This window comes from Triturus cristatus, chromosome 1_2, assembly GCF_964204655.1.
Source record: "Triturus cristatus chromosome 1_2, aTriCri1.1, whole genome shotgun sequence".
Classification (NCBI taxonomy): Eukaryota; Metazoa; Chordata; class Amphibia; order Caudata; family Salamandridae; genus Triturus; species Triturus cristatus.
The window spans coordinates 304,414,456-304,438,429 of NC_140580.1; positions in this window are offsets into that span (position 1 = coordinate 304,414,456).

A 23,974-nucleotide genomic window follows, 5' to 3' on the forward strand; every position below is an offset into this window, starting at 1 on the left:
TATTTTGTACACACAATAGTTTTGTTTCAATATTCTGCCAGTGATCCTTGTGTCTTATCGCCTACAGTGAAAATTGAAATGAAGCAGTCATTAGCTGCTGGGCAAAAAAAATCAAAGCCCACTGTTGGTGAATAAACAATGTATATTAAAACCTGTAATAGATACGTATTTTCAAGGTGTCGGAAACATTATTTTTTATTTTTTCATTTATATGCCTGTAAAATAAACAAACTACAGAGAGGCTTAGTCCTAAATCATATAATGTATAATTATGTGCAATAACTTTGAAGTTAGAGTTAAGAACTGTGTGCAAGTGCTAGGACTTGAGTTTGTATATTCATTAAGTGCTGACATTGTATCGCTCAGTAATTTTAGATGTAAAAAATAAGTGTTAGGATGTCTGTGTAAATTTGACAAGAGCAGGATGTATCAAGTTCATTAGACTTTGGCTGTAGTTCTCCAGGAAGGTGGCCCTACCCACTAATTCTATTATACGTTGAGACTGGGGGTTTCACGGTACTTAATGTAAAGAAAAACAAGTTTCCAAAATACACATTGAGCATAGAACAAAAACATCCTTTTTCAAATAAACAAAATAAAACTTCATGTATATGTCTCAGTTCATTTGTGGCTGACAAATAGTGTGCTTGGAAGCACTAACATTGTACTCTGTCATCAAAAGAGACTTGGTATACAATTACAAAGTAAGCACAGAATATCTGGCTAATTGAAGATGCCAGTTGGCCATTAAGGCTCCAGGTAAAAGAAGAAAAATGTGTCAAAATGCAGTCCCTGGAGTGCCCCGGAGATGAAAGAGACAACACTCTGAATAGTTATAGATGAAATGTATTCAAGCAGATGCTGCTTGCCACTTTTGACCTTCTACCCCTGACTTCTGGATCCCATCCAGATCTTTCACTGTATGGTCTTATGATCTGTTTAACGTAGTCATGTTACTCGGCTGGTAAAGACACTGTCTGAATGGGCAAGACCCCCAAGGAGGACACATTTTCCAAAAACATACTTCCTAGCCCCCAAATCTCTTTGCACCCAACTTGAACAAAATCGCGAAAGAATTTGAAGGTTTGCTGCTATGTTTCCACTGGAAAAAAAGTTGTTTCTGATGCTTTTGCCAATTCATAATCGCTTAATATATTTGTATTATTTCTGTCTTTGATGACTTGTTCACTTAATTTGTGCTAGGGAGTTATCCTGCTCTGCATGTTTAAATATTTGTGTAAATATGTTTTTAGCTAAATAAGGTGATACAAGGACGTAAGACTGTACCCATCTTGTTTTATTGGTGATTGTGGATTTCCCGCCACACAGAAAATCTTTGTACATATATTAAAGCTTTGGTGGTCCTAGAATGTAGTTCAGGAAGCCCAACGGCCCACTCATTAATTTGTACAGGGCTCACTTTTGACTGATAAAATTTTACACCTACACTAGTCACAAGTATACATACAGATCGAACACATATATCATTGTGAGAAGAAATTATTGCTGAGGTGTGTTTCTGCAAAGTCCATCGCCATGATATAAAGTAACTAGAGCTGCAGTGGTGAAGGTTTTTAATTTTTTTAATAATATGCTCATGTCTAGCATTTTAAGGGGACAGGAGCTTAGATTATAAAATAGGTTCTGAAACAAACGCACAATGACAAACAAATTGGCAAAGTTTTAAAAAACATATATAACTCCACATATATGTACTATAACGATATATATATATCTTGAAGTTACGTAGATGTGGAGTAAAGCATAGTAAATCTTTACTTACCTAGTTGCACTTACCTTTTCAATATTTTGGTCCTTGGTATATGTCTCAGTTCATTTGTGGCTGACAAATAGTGTCCCTGAAAGTACTAACATTGTACTCTGTATCCAACAAGATTGCTTCACTCTTCCTTTCCTCATTGCATCTATATTGATCCTGCACACAATAAAATGATGGACAATACTTGGAAAATGGGTAAAGAGGAATGAGGTAAGAGAGACAAAAGGCAACGCTGAATACGAACCCTCTGACTCTTCACTCTGCATGGCACTGACACTTGTGACAGAAGATATTAATCTTGCAGTTTTTGTCAAACCATCTTTATTGGCTTTTTATCTTAGGTATCTACCATGAATGTTCTGCATCTAACCATACAAGTGAACGACGATGCCTCCTGGCCTGCCTCTTGACAGTGTGATCTCAGCCTCAATAAAGTTAATGCATTAAATCATAAGGTGAACATTAGAACACACAGGGTACCATACATTGTTTGCAATGTTTGCCATGACTCGTATGTGAAAACAAAAAGTAAAGTTCATTACATAGCTTTTGAAGGATTCTTAAAGTTTTGTAAGAAAAACACTGTTGGCAAATGGACATTGTACAATGAAGGTACATGTGTAGTCTGTAACGATAAGGAAACAATGCATATATCCACTCCTCAAAATCTCACGTATGATGTGGCTGATACCTCTACAAATGAGTTTGATGGCCTGAAAGATGACTTTCCATATTACAACATTAACATTATGGATGATCTCACTATTAATACATTACTTCTTTGTAGTAGTGTTGCTACGATTTTACGTTTCTTATTGTGTAAGGTTGTTAGCAACGCATTTAGCAGCAAGCTATGGTTTTAATGGTGGTTTTAACCATAATTGGAAAATTTCATAGGCCCACCAGTCTTATAACAATAACTATATTTAAACTGTGGTTTTATAACTGATAATGCATTATTTAGGTGATAGTCAGTGTTTTTTAAGTTGGTAACTGTGTTTTTTTTAAACTCGTTTAAGGATCTTTCAGTGAATTTTCTTTCTTTAGGTGACATACCACATTGAATGTTCTTGCTCATCAAGCAGCTGGGAGTGGCCAGCCCATACTGCTCAAGCACAGTGAGGGATTGCCCACAGGACCTGGCTTTTAGCCCTTTGGCCAATCGACCGTATACGGCTAACCTTGCAGGACTTGGAAAAAGTCCAGTAAAGAGAAGAAAGAGAATTGTAGCAAATAAATAAAAAACTTTTTTAGGCCTTATTTTGTGGTTAACAACCAATGTTTCCTCTGTGCACTCCAGTTTCCAATTATATACACTTATTTGTGGTAGCGGCAGAAGAATAAACGTTTGGAAACCACACACGGCGTCGTCATCCTTTTGCAATATTTGAAAAATATATGCACTTTTTAAGAGAGTTACTCAATGTGCACCCCAGTCGTTAGCGCTGTGTCTGCAAACGCTAGAGGAATAGTCCGCAAGTATGCCAGGTGTGAATGCACAACTGCCCAGCTGACGGGCGCACTTAACTTCAAAACTGATGAGTTTTTCTTCCAAACTTCACGTTTTGCCAATAATATTTCCAATGAATTATACGTCATCCATTATTTCTCATAGTTTTTAATTCATTTTGATGATTCTTATAGTTCAATAATCTTCATTATATGCAATGTTTTGCTGTATAAACAGTGGTCACTCCAAAACCCAATGCATTTCGGGTCATGCCAGACCCTTCATCAGAGGTCTCTCAATTACAGTCTTCAAACGAAATGAAACAAAAGCCAGCTCAATACAGACCTCGACAATTAAACAAGGAATTTTAACATGTGGAAATATGTCCAATATTCTCCCATGTGCATGAAACCAACCAATCTGGAACCCCAGAAATCTCGGGAGGTGCATAAGAAAAACAGAATAGAAAAAGCCGTCCAGTTTGACTAATCACCAGCAGTAACCATGCATCTACTCAAAGAAGTGCTCCATATGATTAACCGCAGACAAAACATGCTTTCAAATATACATGTGAATCAAAAGAACACTGTGCCGGATTCTGACAACACCTCCTGACATAAGATTATGTCATGCAGTATACGGCGGTGTTCAGCTCATACGTTTGACTGATAGACTACTGCACTCCGTATTCACCCATGCCCAAAGACATGATCCGTGGGATTGTGCGGTTAGAACAGGACCTGCAGTGTGAGACATTTACAAACCCTAAAGTGCAAGTTACGTGATCTCATACCGTACTAACAGAGGGCTTCGACCGTCATGCTTACCCCAAAGACTGCTGCTTTCCACGTTCCCGCTTCAGAACGGGTTAAAACATACAAAGCTGTTCTGACTCGCTGGTTAATTATCAAGATATACGTGATGTTACGGTCATCGTGACGTATATGGAAGGTGCATTCTTAAAGTGATAGCTGACTCAATACTAACCACGACGCAAGTACAATGTGAAACTCATGAGAACACGCAAAGTTTTAAGGGCACTGCAGATATAACAAAATATAAAAAAGTAATAATGAACAAAAATAAAAGCTTCCATCATGAGGAATGCAGAATAAATTAGCACTAAACCAACGGATCGCATGTTACATTATAGCATCAGCATAACCAATAAATGATATGTTAAGTGGAGAATTAAAGAAAACAAGCCAGTTCCAGTCTGTCATTCATCCCATGCGGCTGCATGGTGTTAAGTTTTTGATCCCCAAAAATTCAGATCTTGCTAATTGTTTTCGGTGATCAACGTCAGGTTTAGGTTTTGAAACTTCTAGAATGGTGAAGCGCGATTGTGCTATATTATGCCCCACTTGCTGCCAATGCATTGCCACCATTGACTTGACATTAAGGTCTCTGATATTACTTTTGTGCTCAAATATCTGGATTTTTATCTTGTGTTCAGTTTTCCCCACGTAGAATATTCCGCAAGGGCATTTCAAAGCATAAATGACATTAGATGTATCACATGTACTTGAATATTGTAATGTGATTGCTAAACCTTTAATCGGGTGGGTGAAACAATAACCAATAATTACGTTATTGCAATGTACACAGTTTGCACACCTTTGCATCCCTTTGTAAGTCATTGTCTCAATTTTTTTCTTTTTTGTTAACAGTTCTTTGGGATTTATCGATCGTTGAAAAGCGAATGTAGGTTTTTGATTGAATAAATGTTAAAGGTCGGGTTCAGTTTGAATGATAGCTAAATGTTTCATGATGATGGATTTCATTTGATGAGCTTTAGTGGAATGTTTTAATACGCATATTGTTGGACTATCTTTGATAGATGGGGTCTTTTCTAACAACAGTTGTCTATCCAGTGCTGACACTTGGTTGATGGATTTTTACATGATGTCTCTCTAATCGTTTACATCGATTTGCGGAACGATTTATAATTTCCAATGCTTCATGGGGGTGGGATGTTATTCTTTCAACCTGATGAATTGAAAATATGGTAAATGATGCTTCTGTGAATGTTGATGGAAGCTTTTGAAATGTAAACAGTTGTTTCTATCAGTTTCCTTAGTGTACACATTCGTTTTTATGCCTTCCGAGTCTATTTGTTCCAAGACATCTAGAAATGCAATCTAATGTTTATCAATCTGATATGTGAATTTGATATGATCATGAGACTGATTCAACTTCAGGATGTTGCCTTGTATATGTTTTAAATCACCTTTCCAAATTATAAAGATGTCTTCAATGTATCGTTTGTAGGCTACCAGGTGTTCATGCCATGTTGCTTTTTGCAATATGTGATCCTGCGTGAATTTTGACATGAATATATTTGAATAAGATGGTGCTCCAGCAAAACCCATGGATGTTTCGTTACATTGCGCATAAAGGTTATCTTTCCATTGAAAATAGCTGTGAAACAACGCAAATTGTAATAGTTCTAGTAGAAATCTTTTATTTGCACCGATAGTGTCTTGTTTTAGAAGAGCCCATTCCATGGCTTCTAAACCTTCATTGTGAGGGATAGAAGTACATAATGCAGTAACATCAATGGTACATTGCCACCAGTTTTCTATGTCCTCACTATTCAATGTGGTCAACATATTAAAAAATGCAGTGGTGTCCTTGATGTGTGTCTCCCATTGTTGTACGATAGGTTGAAGGAAGAAATCCAAATATTTGTAGATCGGTTCATAAATGGATCCACACGCTGATACAATTGGTCTAAATGGAGGATTGGTCAGATTTCTATGCATCTTAGCCAACATATACAGTTGAGGCCGGCATGAGTATTCAGTATATAAAAACTTAAAGTTGTTCTCACTGATCCATTCCAAATTCAATGCTCTTTCTAATATTTGCTTCAGGGTGCATTGATACTCCTTAGTGGGATCTTGTTCTAGTCATTGTAACAACTTACATTGTATTGGCATGCGATGTAACAACGCGTCGTTGTAACGACTTGCGTTGTAATGGCATGTGTTATAAACGCGTGCGTTGTAATGAGTGCTATCCGTCCCTAAGAGATAGAACTGAATGTGACATAGAAAAGAGAAGTTAATGCCCATAGAGCCAGGTCTTCACAACTTTTTTTCTTAAAATGCAACATATCCTGTGTCGTGCACAGAATTAACCGAAGAGTGTTCCATAGTATGGCCGCTGCCACTGAAAAACCCTACCTGGGGCCGAGCTTCAGCACTGGTTGTGCCCGGTGTGACAGTGTTTTTTGGCACCCCCCAATGACCATCTTCGCCATGGATTCTCTCACTACCATCCTTCAGCAGTGCTCTTCAAGTCTCCATAACCACTCTCTCTCAGATGCATTGAATTAGTTTTATAGCGTCACTCATAAAAGTGAAGGTGTCAGAGCACTTTACATCACACACACACTACAAAGAGAATCAATCATACTGCTGTAATTCAGTGTATATGAAATATTACAGAAGACAGAGAACTACAAGGAGTAGGATTCAAGTGTCCTCCATACTGGTAGGCAGTATAGTTTACGGGTGTTTGGTCTGGAGAAGCACAAAGTCTGAATTTAAAACGTAACACCCTGGTTGGGCGTTCTCCTTAATAATAAGAATTGATTTCTACCCAAATGAACCCTTTTGCAACATTAGGATAATGAAAGACTGGGGGAAATCTCATAACCCTCTAATCTATACTTTTCCGTCTGCATGCAGTTTTTTGAGGACAGTTAATAACTCACTGTTCTATATTAGGATTTTAACTTATAAACTGCAAGTAACAAAAAGGAAGTCTCTGACAAAAGCATTAATCCAATGACCAATTTACACTTTGTGATCTGCATGGTACATGTTCTTTTCTGCACGCATATTATTCCTCTGCGCTACCTTAAGTTAAATCTAAACTTCCAGGAGCAAAACTTCCACTAGACAACACTCTGATCTCTCTCCAGGAAGAAAATTAATCACCAGAATTACCTTGTTATTTTTATTGTTGCCTGAAAATTGCTGGAGGCCAGGAACGTGGCAGTAGGTGCTTTCAAAACCAAAATGTAATTGCAAATAGGCGCCCCCACCTAAATTAATTACCCAATGCAGTGACACCAGTTGCACCGCCCTAGAGCCAAATAAATCTAGATACAAGAAGAAGAGAAGCACCGGGAGAGAGGAGGATGAAACCCCACACATAGCAGGTAAGATACATTGGAGCGGTGTTGTGTAAGGCTGTATGTAGGTGGAGAGGGATTTAGAGGCAATCCTCTTCACCACTGGCAGTCAATACAATGAATCCAAGGCAGTGGAAAAAGAGGCATGCCAAGGTAGAGCCAAGAAATAATTTGGCTCCAGAATTTTGGAAGCAATGGAGTTTTTTCAGCAGGGCAAAAGATACACCCAGGCAAAGAGAAATACAATAACCCTGATGACTTAAAACAGCCGCCTGGACCACCCATATTGGACACCCCACTGAACATCTCACTAGAAGAAGTGGGCGAATTGTCCTTAGCACACATAACTGCAATAAGAATGTATGCTGTTGTTCTTCAGCACAGACAAACATTTGCACTCGTGCTCACCAAGGCTCATCTTTGAGGTTCCCCTCCTCTCTGTCTCACTGATAGTGGTTCAGTGAAGGGCACCCATCTCCAGCAGACATCAGGCACGGTGAAGATAGTTAGCACAGGTGCTCTGGCTTCCTCTGTGGTGGCCGCGGGAATGGGGCAATCAGGGGAATCTTCTAGATGACAAACGGGGTCTTTGGTTGAATAGAGAGGCCTGTATCAACAATTCCATCTTGTGCCATATAAGAACCAGGAGCTTTCCAAAATAGTTATAGCATACAGTTGGAAATTATAATCTTTTGTGTGGCATTTCCATTTTACCCTCTTTCACATAAACTCGTTTTTGCTGGCCATTAGACTTTGACACCTTACTTCTGCTAACCAGTGGTAAAGCGATTATGCTCTCTCTTTAAAACATGGTGAAATGAACATATTCCTAATTGGCAAAATGTATTTACTTATATATCCCTAGTCTATATTACTGCATGTGCCCAGGGCCTGTATATTGAATGTTACTAGTGGGCTGCAGCACTCATTGTGCAAAAATGTGGCGCAGCGGCCACAGTTGCCTACTCGCTGTTGGTGCAACGTCCTTTGATTCTGGGCAAATCTCCTAATCTCCCCGTCCCCATAGACAGTGCATGGAAACCCTCACAGGTGATAAGCCGCGCTATATAAAATCTACAAACTTTAACTTTAAACAAACTAACCCATTAAACTAGCATTATAATACATGTCTCTACATTTGCCCTGCAACCTGGGTAGGCAGTTTTAAACTGCCATTTAGAACCAGTAAACTAAATCTTTTGCCAGGCTTTAACCTTTGTTTTTAATACTTATAAGTCATACCTAAGGTAGGCCCTAGATGCCATAGGGCATGGGGCATGGTGCATGGTATTTAAAAAGTAGGAACTATACATTTATGCATGATGTAGAAGTGAAAAACCTCCAAAGTAGTTTTTCACTGTGTCAAGCCTGGCTCTCCCATAGGAAAACACTGGGTAACACTATAACTTATAATGCTTAATTTCAGTTTGTACATAGCAAGGACAATGATTCACTGACTCATTTTTATAGTCATTTGAAATTCATACCAATGATCAAGTCGGATTTTATATTACTATTTTAGAAAGGACACTTTCAGAAAATTGGCATTTCTCTGCTTAAGCCTAAAGGGCCTTTCTGCCAGTGTCCAGTGTCGCTTGATTGTTGAATGGCTCCCCTGTAGTATGATGTGGATTACTCCTGGACAAACGGCCTGGGTGTCGAAATGTGCTTTTCTTCTTTGAGAAGGATTGCCTGCAGGCTGGTCAGTGTCCCCTTCCTGATCTTGAAGAGCTGCCTACCCTGTCACTGGCAGATGTAGTTCACAACTAGGCACTCCTCCCTTTGTCTCTCTAGTTATCTTGGCCACAAACCCAGTGGGAGGAAGGAGCTGCTTCAGAACTGGTTTTGAATGATCACAGGGGACATTGTTCCCATTTTTATAGCCACACTTCTAGGTGGACACAGGGAGCTCTGCCCAGGGGAAGAAGTGTTCTGCCATGTTGGATTTAGATACAGAAGGGCAATGTGGGATAGGTCACAGTAAAACACACAGGAAGTGCTGCAAAAGTGGGTATGGTCCGCCCTTGGAATTTTTATCCCATTGGTTAGGGAGTGGTGAGAGGTTTCCCCCACCCACAGGAGGCAAAATGTGGCATCCTCAGTACCCTCCTCAGAATACTTCTGGGCCTGTGGCGTATCAGAAGAAGGACTGCTTTGCTGTCTGAAAAATCTGAAGGACGAATGGACTTGCCTGCCTTGAATCCAGGACCCCAGAAGTGACTCCAAAGGGCAGTTGTCTGACCTCCCATTTAGGCTACGGGGACACAACAAGCTCCAAGAGGTCTTTTTGATGCATTGTCAGCTGACCAGTTCCAACTGGACCGCCCAGGACCCATCTGCTGGCCTCCCCTGGATTGAGTCTTTGGAGTGAGTGCTGTCCACTGGGCCCTGGACCTTTGGCTGGTGTCAAAATGTACTTCTCCAGAATTTCCTGAAATCTGGACTCAAAATCTTTTTTGCTAACTTTCGCTCTGAGAATTGACAGTGGACCCGGACCAACCTGCCAAGCCCATACACTGATGGCACATTGCTGCTGGGCCGAAGATTCCAGTTGTTGCCACTATGTTCTCCTTCGCAATGTGGAAACGTGTAATAATTTACTAACACAAGCAACAGTCATTTTTTGCTGTGGTGTCCATTTTGTTTCCTTCGTAATTCTTCCGTCCTCTGCTGCTCGACTTTTCACTCTGCTTGTGTTATCTATTTTAGTTGACTTCCTGACTCAGCTAAAAACAAGGTACGTGCTGAGCGTTTGTAGCTGCCAGTGCACCTGGTCTCAGATGTTAACTGTCAATCATTTACTACTGCCATAAGCATTCCTTCTCCCCCTCCCACTTTGCTGACTACGTAGTTATTCATCTGCCCTTGTTTGCTGATAACTATTTCTAAAACGTGTTCGTCCTATTTCTGTTCCCATGCTTACATTGCAGAAAACCGGTATAAAAGGGACACAGTTTGTGAATTGGCTCAAGTATATGGTCCACCATTTAGAGAAGAGGCGGACATGCAATGTATACACCTCGAGAGCCCCCGCTCCCTCGAGAAAATTTGTCCCCTGATCAGTGTGCTTATTGTAAAGAGACTGGGCATTGCCGTTCTGAGTGCCCTCTTTTGCGAGGTCAGCAGTACCAGCGGGGAAGGGGAAGTATGAGAGGACGCCCAGGAAATTAAGGAAACAGGCGAGTTACAGGAGCTCTCCCCAGATTTGAAGCAGTTGAATGAGGACCAAATTACTCTAATACTTTCGATAGACGAAATCAATATCAAATGTCTGATTATTCTGCTGATGCCCTTGCAGATTCCGATTATGCACAGGGATGCCTAGGATGGGGTAAGGAACCGGTTGAGGTGCCAGTAGATCAAATGGGTCCGTATGTTGATGCAAATGTCTTGGGATCTACTGATCGGTCTCTGTCTAAAAAATTGGTTCCTAGGGCTCTCCTGTCCGGCACAATGATAACATCGATAGGATTCGATGGGACACCTACACCTAGCCCACTTTCACACCCACTTGAATTCAGACTTGATAAATTCACTGCAGCATGTCAATTTTGCAGCATGTCCATTTTTGCTTTCCCCTACCACACCGGACAACATTGTGGGTATTGATATGCTTAAATATTTTCGTGCTACAATACGTTATTCTCCGGAATGTGTGCGTGTTATTTTGAATGACAATTATCCAATGGTTGAGAGATCTTGTCTTATCAATGAGGATGTCGTTCTGGCATCCCTACCTTGTACTTTGTGGGCTAGATCAGATACTGATGTGGGTCAAATGGTAATTCCACCTGTGCATATCCAAGTAAAGGAAGGTGTTTCATTGCCTCGTCTGCCCCAACACAAAATATCCCAAGAAGGTGAAGAAGCACTAGCAGGTATTGTTCAGGATTTGATTAAAGTAGGGGTAGTGGAAGAAGTCCCCTATAATATTTGCAATAGCCCTATCCTTCCTATTTTGAAAAAAGGCACTGACACTAAAATCTACAGATTCATTATTGATTTGCGAGAGGTTAATCAAATTGTAGTGCCCCAATATCCAGTAGTTTCTGATATCACTACACTTCTCACTATGGTCCCTCCTACTGCCACTACATTTTTGGTGATCGATTTGAAGAATGCATTCTTCTCGATACCCATTCACCCAGATAGCTGTTATCTTTTCAGATTTACGTTGAAAAATAGATCATTCTGGTTCTGCAGAGATCCACAGGGCTATACAGAGAGTCCTAGCATTTACAGTCAGGCATTAAAAAGACAGCTTGATTCCTTTCCTGTACCAACAGGGTGGCTCTTATCCAGTATGTTGACAACATCTTGTTGGCTGCAGATACCCCTGAGCAGTGTAAAGAAGTAACACTGTTATTGTTATCATTTCTTGCCTCTCGCAATCACAAAGTCTCGTGAAATTAATTGCAATTTTGTAGACAGCAGGTTACCTATTTAGGTCACCTCCTGACTAAGGAGGGATGTGCACTTACACCTGACCGCATTCAGACTATTTTAGATACTCCTGTGCCCCGTACTCAGAAGGATGTCTGTGCACTGATTGGCCTCACTTCTTTTTGTAGGCAGTGGATCCCCAGTTTTTCACACATTATTAAACATTTGTTGGCCCTTTTGACTAAAGACACTCCGATGCCCCTCCCATGGACTACTGAATGTCAGAATGCCTTCCAACAGTTACGCCAAGTTCTTTGCTCTACACCAATATTAGGAACTCCAGACTAGACTAAGACTTTCACACTCTATGTCCACGAAAGGGAAGGTTGTGCTCTCTCGGTTTTATTACAGACACTCGGCGATAAACAACGCCCTTGTGCATATTTTTCAGCTGTTCTTGACCCAGTCGCTCACGCGCTGCCCGGATGTTTCCAAGCGGTGGCGGCAACGGCTGTATCAAACGTCAGAGTGAAGGAATAGTTTTGTCACATAAACTGCTTGTTTTAGTACCCCATTCTGGTGATGCTTTGCTAAATCAAACGAAAACACAGCATTTGACTAGTGCTCGCTTGACAGGATATGAATTGACACACGTTTGGCTCCTCATATTACACTGAAAAGATGTCTGACCCTAAACATTTCTACACTATTGCCATTTCCAGATACTTAGTCTCAGTCCCAAGAGTTACATGATTGTATATTCCTTACTGAAGAGCAAGCAAAAGGCCGCGTTGACCTACAAGATACACCTCTCCCTAATGTTGATGGGGGGCTATGGGTTGACAACTCGTGTCTAAAAATGCCTGATGGCACTACATCTGCTGCCTATGCGATTACAGCACTTCAGACAGTAGTTGAAACAGCTCACATCCCACAGAAGTCGGCCCAAGCAGCCGAGCTGATTGCACTGACGAGCGCATGTGAGCTTAGTACAGATTTGCTTGTTAACATTTTTACCGACAGCCAGTACGCTTTGGGGGTGGCACACAATTTTGGTCATTTGTGGAAAGAAAGGGGCCTTCTCACCTCACATGGGACACAGATAGTGCATGGAGAATTAGTACATACTCTTCTTACTGTCCTAACCTATCCTAAGAAAGTGGCAATTTTTAAGGGTAGTGACTGATAAAATAGGAGCAGGTAATGCTTTTGCAGATCACACAGCACGTGAAACCACAATGCAGCGAAGTACCACATCTATGTATGTAGTGAAGTCACAAGCTGAACGTTGGCATGATGCCAAGCAAAAGGTGCCGGACATGCAACAATCTGCCTCCACTGATGAACTAGACCAATGGTGTAAGGAGGGAACACTGGATGATGAGGGCTGTTGGAGGAATAGAGATATGACCAAATGGAAGTTACCCACAGCTTACTTATACCCCATGATTCACATGGCACATGGGCCGGCACATGTTGGTGCATCCTCAATGGCAAAACAACTTATGCAAGTTTGGGATCATCCTGATATTGCCGGCACTGCTAAAAAGATAGTCCAGTCTTGTCTGGTCTGTCTCCAGTATAATCCTGGAAAGGGAACGCGAACTCCAACAGGAGTGTTTGCAACACCAACTGCACCTTTTGAGGACTACATTCAGTTTGAGCGCTGTAATAACTTAAAATATGTCTTGGTAGTGGTTTGTGCCTTCAGTAAATGGGTGGAGGCGTATGCTACGAAGGATAATACAGCCCTCATGACAGCGAAAGTACTCCTAAAGGAGTTCTTTCCTCGATTCAGCATTTGTCGGGTAATATGGAGTGACAACGGACCTCATTTAATTGGGCAAGTTGTCAAATATGTCATGAAAGGAATAGGAATTAAGCAGAAATTTCATGCCCCTTTTCACCCACAATCAGTAGGCTTGGTGGAGCATTACAACTTCACCCTGAAATTGAAATTGGCTAAAATATAGGCTTCCACGTCTTTGAAATGGCCAGATGCTCTGCCCCTAGCACTACTTTCTATCAGATCAATACCACATACACGATCTGGCCTTACGTCATATGAGGTTGTGTTTGGCAGTCCTATGAATATTTGGGGAATTCCTAAGCCTCGCCCTATACATGATGTACCCCATGTGTTGATGAGTAACTATTTGTCCCAGTTAACTGACAGCTTATCTTCAATTTATCAGCAGGTACGGGAAGCACCTCGGCGCAGAGCGGAACAAGTCCTCCTGACTACCAGAACTGCAGTGCGAGTGACCAACCAGAAGAATTGGGTGCATGCCACCCATTGTCGAAAAGTCCCGCATTCCCTCGTGAGCCCAGCTGCATTGACAGACCACCGCGACATCCTGGTCATCGAGACAGGACGAGCTGTGTCACCTGAAAGACCTGAGGAAGTCTTCCCGGATCACACGATACCTGGTACATCTAGATATCTGCTTTGATCCAGGTAGAAAGATGTTTCATCGCAGAAAGAGACTGTTTGAGCCACTGTCCTGGGTGGTTAAAGACTGACCACAAAGGGAGGGCAGCCTATTAGTGACTACTCGTCTCAACGTTAGTGAAGATACCAACACCTGCCCAGGACCTTAGGGGACCATCTGTCTTGTTGTTTACCGATGAAATGAACATGCCGGAGGAGAAGATATCGAATGCTTTAAAAATCTGTAGTAAAAGTACAATGTTCATCACCGGACTAATTTTGACTGCTGTTATCCTTGCTGTAATAATGTGGGTTGTGGTGGAAGTAACTCCGGCTCGAAATGTACTGACTGCTACTACTCCTGTCCCCACTGAACAGTCTTATTTTACTCTTCCCTATCATGAAAAGAAGCCCTCTGTATTTCCACTTGTATTACTTGTCTACCATCTAAAACAAATGTCCAAAATGTAAATGCCCGTTTAGCAATAGACCGAGAAGTCAGCGATATGATGCTAATTGATATACATGATGTTTATCATACCCCTTTTAAAGCATAAGAAAATGTCTTAGCATATGCTAAAAGGGTCGTCTGTGGAAACGTGTAATAATTTACTGGCATAAGCGACAGTCATTTTTTCCTGTGGTGTCCATCCTCTGATGCTCGTCTTTTCACTCTGCTTGTATTATCTATTTTAGTTGACTTCCTGACTCAGCTAAAAGCAATGTACGTGCTGAGGGTTTGTAGCTGCCAGTGCACCTGGCCTCAGATGTTAACTGTCAATCATTTACTGCTGTCATAAGCATTCCTTCCCCCCTCCCACTTTGCTGACCACGTAGTTATTCATCTGCCCTTGTTTACAGATAACTATTTCTAAAACTTGTTCTTCCTATTTCTGTTCACATGCTTAAATTGCAGAAAAACGGTATAAAAGGGACACAGTTTGTGAATTCAGTGTACTACCTCCTGCAACACTTGAGAGTGTTGTATTGATGTGGTCCCAGTCATGAGTGATTAATAAACTTGTTATTTATTCCAACTCGAGTGCTGATCTCTATTTTGTTGGTCTCTGGACCCGTGGACAAGAGGGTGACCTGGACCCTTAGGCACATTTCCACAGCAGCAGCAAATTCGATCCACTGTGACCTTACGGAAAAGATATCTGTTGTGTGTAGCCCTATTTAATTACAGGCTAAAGCCTTTCTCTGCTTGAAGAATCCAAGCTCCAGCAATTGACAGAATCTGAAGGTAGAAATCTTCACCAGGCGAAGGCGTGAAATGTATCCAATTGGTTAGGGACCTTCTCTGGGTGAAAATTCAAATGTCTCCCGCTTGGAGCTTTCTCGCCAAACATCAACTAATTCACCAATATCTCCTCCAATGGCTATCGGACATCATAGGACCCTTTTTGGCCACAGCCTGCTGAGAATTGTTGACTTTCATTTCAAAGACTTAGGGACCCATTACGATCGCCCACCACCGTAATGGTAAACGGGACGACCGCCAGAGGAAAGTCCAACCGCCACCGTAACGGTAAACGGGACCGACCACCAGAGGTGCGACGGTCCCGCTAGGCAAATTAGGATGCAACCGCCACCCTGGCGGTCGCATCCTGCACCTTTTACATTGCAGCAGGCGGTGCTGTAAGCAGCACCCGCCGCAATGTAAAATATGCATGTTGTGCATTGGCATGCACAACGTGACAGGCACCGCGCGGTGCCTGCAACCTTGTGCATGCCAATGACGGGGGGTACCTTGGGTAACCCCCAAGTGCAGCCATCCACACCCCCCCACCTCCGGGGACCCAAAACGGGTCCCCTGAGCCATTTACCGTATGCCTTTCCATGGCGGGGTCTCCGTCATGGCAAGGCATACACACCGCAGGCATGCTAATTGTCTGCCTTTTCCGGCTGGCCGGCAATCCGACCGGCGGAAAAGCGGCGGATGGACTTTCCGTCCGCCGCGGTACACCCGCCATAGTAATATGGCAGGGGGTAAATTGTGCTGTGCTGTCGTACAGCATCCTAATAGACCCCTAAGTCAGAAGGAAAAACTTTTCACCGGATGACTATGGACCCTGTAACCGAACTGCACTCCATCACAATCAGCCTTAACTTTTGACTTTTTGCCGGTCAAGTGCAACCAGTTGACCGCGGTTAAAACTTAATTGGCCCAATTCACAAATGTAAAGTTAGATGAAAGTCTAACTTTACGGCTTTCGGTATTCACAAAGGGCATTTACTGATAGTAAATGCCCTTTGTGAATCCCGAAGGTTGTAAAGTTAGTCTTTGTCTAACTTTACCCTTGTGAATCGGTCCCAATGTTTTTTGGCGCTATTTTGAACTTTAATTTTTAAAAATCATCACTTATTGGATTTTTGTTATTTTGGTGTCCTCCTATTCAATAAAAGATACTCTTTGTTATGAATTGATTTGGAATTTCTCTTATACTGTGGTTTCACCTTATTACTACTTGAGTACTGCACACATAATTTACATCTAGCCTCTAAATTAAGCCTGACTGCTTTTGTGATAAGCTATCAAAATAAATCTGTAAATAATCTGTATTTATTTGTATTTATTATTTATATTTATATTTTTTAGCCTCTAAGTTAAATCTGAGTGCTCTTGTGCTAACCTACCAGAGGGTTAAGTACAGATTTATTTAGTAACTTTTATATTTAAGCCAGACAACGATTGTGATTTTTTATTTAGGGTGAATTTTCCCCCCTTCAACTAATTCTCCCATTTCTTACACATACATGGACTTATAATCAACATGGGATCCTGTTTGCATGGACTACACATCCAACAGACACTTTAAACTAACATATGGATTTCAGCACAAGGTTGGGCACAACACATGAGCGAAACTGTACACAAGCAGCCAATGGGCATTGTGATCAATTCTAATAGCCGGAAAAAGGCATGACATCATGCTCATGGTTATCAGAAAATGGTATACAGCCACCCCTGCTCACTGTACATGATTCAGGGACATCAACGATAGTATTGTGTTGCCCAAGGGGTATGCTTTTGATGCACCCCACATAACCTCAAAACTAGGCTCTGGGTCTCACAGTAAATGTCATGGGGGTTGGTGCCATAAAAAGGTCAGGATACCAAATTGAGTAACTTAGGGCAAGAGTGCACATCCAACTACATTGCAGCAGGTATTCCCATCCCAACAAGATGCAACAAATTACATATATTAGCTGCACTGAATGGAAAAAAACACATTCATTTTGAAGTCGGATGCAGGGGCTTCATACAGTACTATGGAAACGTTCAAGTAGGAGGTATGTTCTTTATCTTATGCTAAGCCTTTAGGTTAAAGCAACAGCAGGTAGGTTCTGTCAGGGTTTCCTCCTCCCTCCAACTTTAACTCTTCCCTACCTCCCTCTCCAGACCACACCACAACATTTTATTACATGATTCACTCTCAGCATTGCAGACACCAGAACAGACATACAGGATTGGGGACACAATATCGTATACACCTCCCTTTCTTACAAACAACAAAACAGTGAATTTCCATTCTCTTGAAAACAAATTGCAAGGACAATCATTTGCAATCACTCAGTCTCCAACATGTCTAGCTTACACATTCAACCAACTACCTGTTAAATTTTCCAGTACCGATGCAGAATACACACAAGCAATAAATAGCAGTCACAAAAACATGCGACAGGTCAAGACATACGTCTCCCCATATCACAGCAACAAAGAAATGAGATAGCAACTAGTTTGTGAGTAGCATTGAACAAAAAGTCCAGCACATGCAGGTCTTGCGATCTGCTTAGACATGAGGCCCTACCACCACATATTTGCACACTCACAATGATGTCTCACAAAATAAATATGCGCAGGACATGTAGTCACTGACGCCCAGTCATTCAACAGCCAGGGCACATAACTAACCAGCTTCCTTCAACAAAGTGTTTTTCCATCATCCTTAAGTCCACACATTCAAGGCACAAAACAAAACACAAACTGAGGGGCTTATTTATGAAAACTGTCGCAAAGCTGTGTGAAAACAGCGATGAAACAGTTTTCACTGCACCTCCCTAGCGACAGGGTGGATGCGCCGTATTTAATGAATGACACTCCATTTCGCAAGGAGTTACTGATATGTCAGTATTTCTGACCTATCTGTAGGCGCAAAAGTGGCCCATTGCTGGGGAGTGCCTGAAAACTCCAGCAATGTGTCCTTTTACATAGGGCAAGTGCTGTGAGGCAGGCTTAAGATATTGACCCAGTAGCATCCTAGAAGTGGCGCACTGGAATCTTATAGATTTCAATGGGCCACTTCTATGAGGCTTTTTGCGGAGTAATGCCCACCCTGCATACTTCCTGGCACAGGTATAATGTCACTCAGGGGTTTACAATGTCACACATCTGCCTAGATGCGTCACTTTGTAAATAGGGCGCAACATGGCGCATTTTTTATGCTGATGGTGCACAAAAAGTGACGCAATAGCGGTGCAAAAGTGTCAAAAGTCCTCATAAATAAGGCCCAGAATGTTTAACCATACATCACCTCAACTCAAAATTGCCTTGACCAAACTCCAACACACAACGTGTAAACACAACTATGATCATATACAATTATACCAGACATCTAACTCACATTACTAAACTACTCAGCACAACACACTATCACAACTTCTATAGCATACACAAGCAACACATACATCTCCACTAGGAAAATACACTGTGTCATGAACATGCACACAGAACTGCAGCCCAGCACTCCTGTACACCCGGCACCCGCTAACACTAGCTGGCCAAACCAACATGAACAAGTGCCAGGCTGAAGATAGCTCTTAAGGCCTGATTTAGAATTTGACCAGTGGTACTTTGTCTGTTAGATTGGCGGAAAACATTACTGACTGGTAGATAATTTAAATTTCCCGCCCTGTCATGAAGTATTAAGTATTTAACAAAGCACAACCACTAACATGAATTGAAATTCTCAAACAGAAGTCAACTTACATAGAAACTTAACAACCTGCCATTGCCACTAAGATGTGTATGGCACATATCAATACGCAAGAATCACCAATCAAAATCTTCGCCAACTCAATAACCTTTTCATTTAGTGGGACAAAAAGCACATTTCTGAACAGAAGTACTTAGGACAATAAACTGTATAAATGTCAAGTAATCCTAATAATTAAGTGAATGTCATAGTTTAATTTCGCAATTGAAGAAAGGTCAGGCAGTTGATGTTTCAACTGTATACCCTCTCACAACACAGTGTTATCAATCAATCAATCAACGCTTTATTCGACAATACAAGTCATAAAAAATATATTACATACAGGAGTACTGATACAAATGCAACCTTATATAAAGCATAATAAAACAGTATAAAATAGAATAAAGCCATGCATTACAAAATATCATCAACAAATAAATAAAACTTTGTTAAGAGGTCAATTTAACAGCCTGATCCTCTATTTACATACAGAGATAGGGATAAATACAACAGAATAAAACAAGAGCTTGTACAGTTCAAGGGGCATATGTGGAGTTGTAAGGGTGATCACCATTCATGTATTCACAATGAGTAAACACATCCAATAGGTTCGGTTGGTAATACGGTGCCAGAATGGACACTAGAGAATCGCTCGGTCCATGATTGCAGGGCTATATTGATGTGAATAAGATCCACAGGTATATCCCTCCCTCGTTTAACACGGGTCTAGAACCTAGAGGAGTCCTTTTGAGAGCATGCCTGTTAAGGTCCTGCCATCTAGCTCATCACAGGCCGTCTTGGCCATGAGCTGAGCCCTTTTGTATCTCTTCCTGGACAAACAAATTTACCTCACATCCTTAACTCTTAATGCTTGTCCAAGATCTCTGTGAAGATGTCTGCATTCTCTGTTAAACCACTTATATTCTGTTGGGGATTTCCTTGCATGGTTAGTACCAGGAGCCAAAAAATAAGACAGCAATTGCTTAAAAAACACATTATACAACACAGTCATGGTCATTTTGGACGACAAGGGAGCCAACTGACTTAATTTGGTCACAGAGTCATTTAGATCCATACGAATTTGACCTAAGACCAATGAGGACTTAATGACCTGTGACAATTTAAGCCGTTGCATATCAGTTGTTGGTATCACGTGCCTAGTTGAAGCTAATGACGAGCAATCCATCCTTAGTTTAGGGCAAAGAGAATTCAGGGAGAGACTCAATGGATTGGGGTCCCTCTGAATCCTGTTTATATAGCAGGAATGAAATAATTCAAATAACCCAATTTAAAAACAGGTTCCACACTCCAGATTTATTTGAAAAAATAGACGTCATGCTGCTCGATGAAAAAGTTCCAGTCAGGAAGAAGGGTTTTAGATTTCAAGCCAGTAACATTCCAAGATAGAAGAAGAAGCCCATTATTAACCCCGGAAAATTTTCATGGAATGCATTGATTAGCCGAGGGCTGTTTAGCTTTGTTGAGAAGTGTGTTAATAGGTGGACCGCCTACATTCTGGCCATCAGCATCTGAAGGACTCATAAGATGATCATCGGGTCTTAGAGACAAAGAGGGTGATGTTAAAGACAAGATTTCAGATACTAAAGGGAATTATTTGAACATGTGTCAATGACTGTATTTCTGTGTGCTGCAGAGGGAGCTTCCTGTCTGACAGGATCTCGGTCTGATTCTGGATTTGCCAAGCAGTCAACATCATTTTTACCTGGATTACTAACATTTGGTTTTGAGTTCACCATCCTGAGTGGAGCGTTAGCCCGTAAAGAGTTAACAAGTCTACTTCTGTCATGAGTTCAGGCAGAGGGGTAAGACGTTCCCGGCCAGGAACCATTTGTAAAAAGTGGTTCTAAATACTTGAACTGAATTCTCGACTGTGATGGCGAGCAAGCCCTAGATATTTGGATCATGAGTGGAGAGGATGGCATTGAGGTCAGCCTCTATAGAAAACCTACAGCTAAAAATACGGTTCTACAGCACAATAGTTACCATCACCCATGTCAAAAAGATTCTATCCCTTTTGGGGAATTCTTGAGAGTTAAGCGCAATTGTACCAACATGCGTGATTTTATGACACATGCTGAGCAACTTAAAAAGAGGCTGCTGCTCAGAGGATACCCCAAACGCCTAATCAGACAATCTATGAAACGTGCTAAATATTACAACCGAGACAGTCTGATTGTTGGAAGTGAAAAACAACCCTTGGAAATACTTGTGTGTGTAGTTAACCACTCTAGCTACAATAACAAAATACAACAGATCCTACATAGGAATTGGAAGATTCTGAACACCAACGAAGATGGTATGGCTGTTATGAAACTCCTTGTTGCATTCAGAAGGAATTCCAATTTAAGAGATAATCTAGTCCACAGTAGAACAAAATCACCCACGAAAAAGTGGGAGCAAAGGACAATGGACGGGCTTCCACCGGTCCTAGGCAACGACAGATGTGGTACTTGTCATGCCTGCCCAACAGCTATCACTACTGAAGTATGGTCCTATGGCACAAAAACAGGAAAGCTGAAAAGCCACACTAACTGCAGAAGCAGTAATATAGTGTACCTGATCCTCTGCCCCTGTGGACTTGGCTATATAGGGAAGTCTGGTAGAGAATTTCGCCTGAGACTGTCAGAGCACAAGTCGGCTATCAAGATGCATAAAACACAACCCCCATGGTAAAACACTATATGGAAAACAACCACAGTGAGTATGATCTTAAATGGCTCATCTTAGAGAAAATCACCCCGAAACCTGGATATGACATAGAAAAAGTGAGAAAAAATAGGGAAACGTTCTGGATCTTCCACTGTGACACAGTACGTAGAGGTTTGAATGAAGAGATTACCTGGATAATCACATAAAGTTGTTAGTGAGAAGGGTCCTCCTACTCCCATACCTCCAACTCCCAGACCTACAGTTACTCTGCTATTCAGCAGCAGTTGGTCTTGAGCTGAAGGACACAGAGACCTGGTATACATTGCTTGTTTATATCAGGACTAGTAGAGCTAGTACATCCATAGTATCTCCTACAACTGTAAGTAAGAAGGATATATCTATGGATGCACAGAGATCTACAACCTGCCAAACATATTCAATAAATAGATGTAATTACTCTTTGCATTCTATACGTATACCAACTAGGCATGATATATGGACACCTAAAGTACTAGTCCAGAAATTAGCACAATTACGCAGAAATAACATCATGCATCACAGAACTAACATGTTGGTCAGTAGCATATAATTAATTCCATAGCTCAATTCCTCTATCATCATACAGCATCGTGTTTTCCATTTAAATATGACGGTCGCACTTCGGTGTCTTCTTTCAGACCTCTTTTCCATCGCGTGATGTTCGGGAGGCGAAGAACTTGTTATTATATTAGCATATGGATAAGATAGAAATCTCCACCCTCACAAGCTCCTAGACGTGAACGACTACTGAATAACGCCCGGTGTACCATATTAAATCTTTTGAATATCAACGAGTTTATTATCCTAGATAGCAATCAATGGATTTTTTATCACTATTAAGATGTCCGCTATCGTAGTTCGCGGCACTCAAGGACTACATACCATGGAATAGGCAGAGTTTAGTATCCACTTAAATATGGCGGCCGCACTTCGATGTAAAGGGTTAGGCCACATTAGATATCGCGAGAATTGTTCCTAGACGTGAATGGAGTTCTAATACATGCTGAACTACATAAGATTTTTTTGATTATTATTAGCTTGTATACCTATGAGGGTTTTATTTTAGACAGTAATCAAGCGATTTTTTTTGTTTGTTTATCATCATTAAGATGGCCGGTATACTAGGTCGCGGCACTCAAGGAATATATACCCCGAAATAGGTAAAGTATCGTCATCCATTCAAATATGGCGGCCGCTCTTCGGGGTAAAGGGCGAGACCACATCAGACATCACGAGATTTGTTGGAGACGTGAGGATTCAGACTCATCAATTCTACTAGCACTATAGCTGTTATTAAAGGTGTTAGCCCCGGATCTATCAGATTGTGTGCGTCCATTTAAATCCCGTAGGCCCTTTTTCATGCAAATATTATTTATTTGAATAACCATATCAGACTACTTTCATATGGGGTTTAGCTCCGATATTGGGATGCCCCACTTATTATTTTCTTCGTCAGTAAGGTGTCCACCTTCTTTGGTTAGGGGCTCAAACGTTGTGTTAAAATCACCCGCTACTATGATATTCAGAACATCCAGTAGTGAGTCAAGGAGATCGTCAAGAGCAGCTAAAACTCCTGACATTTTCCTTCTTGTACCTCTCACATAGACATTATATATGTCTATGTTCCAATGTTCACGCGTAGTCAATCTAACTGCCTTGGTATCTTGGCTCTGGGTTGGAAGCACCTGTATGTTTACCTCTAGTTCTTGTCGCACCCAGATGGCCAGGCCCCCCGATGGCCTCCCTTTTTCTCCCTTGCTAGCTGCGATACAATAATTTAAATACCCTACACAAAAAAGGGGTGTCTCTGCCCAAGTTTCTTGAAAGAGGCAGATATCATATTCCTCCATAAATGCATGCCACTCGGGAGAGCCCATCTTCGTGCTCAGACCTGCAATGTTCCAAGAAAACATATGGTTCTTAGATGATGTTGAACCTATGGGAAGTCGTCTCATAGATATATGGGAAGAGGGGATGTCCACCTCCAGTGTACCTTCTACCTGGGTAGAAAAGGCCGGGTTGGTCTTAAGGAACGGTGCCTGCACTACAGTAAGATCTTTAAGGCTTGCAAGGCTGACCCCAGAGATTGGACTAGCTG